The 3,442-nt window shown below is 56.3% G+C and overlaps 1 pseudogene; it reads left to right on the top strand.

The window, feature by feature from the left end:
• The first annotated feature begins 322 nt into the window (after window positions 1-322).
• On the top strand, window positions 323-442 carry LOC129633396 (uncharacterized; annotated as a pseudogene).
• Window positions 443-3,442: the final 3,000 nt, after the last annotated feature.

Below are 3,442 nucleotides of genomic sequence, written 5' to 3' on the forward strand. Positions count from 1 at the left end.
GGGGGTGGGAGGGCGCCGAGACCTCCGCACCCCTCAGCCCACCCCCCAGGCCCCGCGCGCACGCACGCACGCCCTCCCGGTCACTGGGGGGTCCTGGAAGCCCATCGGGCCCCCGGGCCCGGCCAGGCGGTTGCTGGTCTGGTGTTGGCGGTGTTCGGGGGCCGGGCCGGCGTCAGCAGGCTGGAGTGCGGTCGCGGGTCGTGCGGCTCAAGTACAGCACGGCCCCCCGAGGAGAGGGGCGGCCCGTTGGCCCGACCTGCAGGTCAGAGCGAAAGGGAGGCGAAGCACAAGGCTCTTTGGGCGCCCCGCGGCGGCCGCGCCCGTCTCCGGCCCTATCGGCCTGAAGGCGCCCGATCTCGTCTGATCTCGGAAGCTAAGCAGGGTCGGGCCTGTTTAGTATCTTGGATGGGAGACCACCTGGGAATTCCGGGTGCTGGAGGCTTTTTTGCCTACCAGAAGAGGTCCTTTAGCCCCCGCCCCGCGTCCCAATTCTTGGACCCACACCCCCCTCGCCCCCCCGCCACCCCCGCAGCCCCAGCCCCTCCCGGGGCGGGGGGAGTGAGTGGGTGGCCGAGGCCCCGACTCCCGCTGCAGACCTGGGTTGCCTCCCCGCGGCCCGCGAGCCCCTCCGCCTTCGCTTTCGGCTTTCAGGAAACCAGACGACCGGCCGTCCCGTCTCCCTCTGGGGCTCCTTTGGCTTGCCTCAGGCAATCCCGGGGCTTGCACCGACTCCAGCCAGAGCCCCAGCCCCCGCCCCACCCCCAGCCTCGCAGGCGATCGCGCATGCGCATGCGAGCGCGCGCACAGATCGATGTGCCCAAACGGGGCATCTGGCTTGTTGGCTTGGACTGGGGGTGGATCTATGCCTGGGAGTGGGACTGCTGAACCATAGGCTACTTCTACTTTTAGTTCCTTCGCGAACCTCCATACTCTTTTCCATCCCGGCTGTACCAACTCCCATTCCTACTCAGCGTGGAGGAGAGTTCCCTTTGCTCCACAGCTTCTCCAGCATCTGCTATGGACAGACATTGCAATGAGGCCCAGTCGGACTCGGGCGAAGTGGTCCCTCCTTGGCGTTCGGAGTTGAGTCTCTCCAATCATTAGTGACGTGGAGCAAGATGACCGTTTGGAAATGCAGATGCAATTCTGTCACCATCCTGCTCCAACGGCTCTTGTATTTTCCCATCATATTGAAGATACGACCAATTCCCTTCATGCCTGCTCCTCACGTTCTTCTCGGATGTCTTTTCCCTGGAATGCCCTCTGCACTCTTTGGCTTCCATCCCATAGGGCATTTTCATTTCTTGAACGTCCTAAGTTTCCCTGGTCACCTAGACTTCCAGGATGCTGTTTTCCCTGCCTGAAATTCTTCCTGCATCTCAACCCTGGTTTACGTAGGTTCAACCTATGGACCTCAACGCAATGGTTACTCTGAAAAGCCTTCCCTGACACCCAGGTTTTGGTGAGGGTAGAGGCCCCTCGACAAGTTCTCCAAGGATCTGCCTGTGATGTATCTTTAGATTCGTCTCAGTGAAAGCAGGAACTCTGTGTCTGCTTCTCTCCGCCTTCTAGTTCCAGAAACTTATTACATGCCTCCCAGCTCATCGTAGGTGCTCAGGATTTACTTAGCGTGTGAAAGACAGAAAAGTTCTTGGAAGCCTCAAGGTGTCACTTGGCTCGGCACTTTTGATCTCTTTGTATATTTGGCGATTCCATTCTTTCCTTTCCTGGGTTCATGTGTACGCTATATTCAAGGCACAATCTAAGGCATTAAGACATATCCATCAGTATGGGTTCTTGCTTTCAAGGAACTCGTACAGCAGATTTCTACAGTTTAGGGCTTTTCAAATGCTCTAGAAGAATGTGAACGTTCAGTGTGATCCATTTTCATTTCCAAGAAAGATCGTTTGACTTCCATAGCAAAGGTGGAGACCTTCCGACGTGTAGTCCAATACTTAGACCTTGACCATGTCAGGCAAGTCTTGCGGTTCCTTCTGGAGGTGTGTGGCTCTTGCAGAAACGTGAAGATCTTCCATCGTCCTCGGACTTTGGTGTCATTTGCAATCATCAAGAAAGCTTCCAGGTATAGGTTCCAGACCACCACCGCACACACTCAGTAGCCAACGGAGTGGATTCCAGGAATATGCGTTGTTAACCAGCATCACCGTTGATATTGTTGCTGCACGCTCTATGCAGTGGCCAGGGCCTGGATTGTCCACTGGGTCTCATGTGGAATGGAAAGAAGGGCTTCCCCCCCACCCCACCCCACCCCCCACTGTTGACAGCCTTGTGACTAGAAACGGGCCCCGAAACAAGAATCAGACAAACCAGATAAGCCCAGATGGTAGTCCATGAGATGAAGGAACTAAGCAGCTGGTTGGGATGGCGCCAAGGGGAAAGGTTGCTCTTTTTGTCTCCCGCTCTACTCCTTTCTTCCTGGACGCCTTAGGGGTTCATCATGGAGATTTGAAATAAAGTTCACCAAAGTCATATGTGTTGAAACAAGATTTTGCATTTCACCATCTCTCAAAAACGAAGAGTGCTTAACCTGCACAGGTTTCTTTCAAAAAAGTCAATTGCTTTTCAGTTCTGGGGTTTCTCTCTTGCCTTGTTCAAGTAGCCTTAAGAGTAAAAATCAACGAAAACTAAAGAAAGATTCCAAGATACCAACAAAGGACACCTTCTGTTTCTTCAATCATCTTTCCACTTAGTAGCACACGAGCTCTTTTCTTTGTATTTTGCCTAGGGAATTCGCAATGTGCTGGTTCAGATGGCAAGGCATCCGCCCGCAGGAGACTCGGGTTTGATCCCTGGGTCGGGAAGATCCCCTGGAGGAGGAAATGGCAACCCACTCCAGTATTCTCGCCTGGGAAATGCCACGGACAGAGGAGCCTGATGGGCCGCACTCCATGGGGCCTATAAAAGTTGGGCTCAACCCAGCAACTACGAAGAGAAGAATTTCCAAAGACCACACTCGTGTGTGTGTGTGTGTGTGTGTGTGTGTGTGTGTGTGTGTGTGTATCTCCCTCTCGCCATCTTGGAGTCTGTCTCGGAAGCTTCATGGATTTCTGCCTCTGTCTCTCCCGACAGCCGTCCGCCGGGCCTTTGGTCTGGCCCCGGCCTCTCCCAGGTGCTATGGCTCTGGCTGAGGAGCTCGCTCAGGCCAGCTGTCTTCCATGGCGTGGGTGAGTGCGAGTGTGTGTGTCTGTCTGTGTGCCTGCCTGTGGTTCGTCTGCTCTCTCAGGAAGGTCGGGTGCTTGGCGGGCGGCGTGGGGACAAGGGGGGCGCCTCGGTAGGGCAAAGGGGCGGGGCTGAGGCGCTCCGGTCGACCGCGCCTCCGTGGCTCCCGGTGGGTTTGGGCAGCGGGCAGGTGCCGGGCAAGTTGGGCGCTCAAGATTCGCTGCGCCTAGGCCCGCAGGAGGTTCAGAGGCCCCCGGGCCGC

The sequence above is a fragment of the Bubalus kerabau genome, chromosome 18 (assembly GCF_029407905.1).
Source record: "Bubalus kerabau isolate K-KA32 ecotype Philippines breed swamp buffalo chromosome 18, PCC_UOA_SB_1v2, whole genome shotgun sequence".
In the NCBI taxonomy this organism is placed as follows: Eukaryota; Metazoa; Chordata; class Mammalia; order Artiodactyla; family Bovidae; genus Bubalus; species Bubalus kerabau.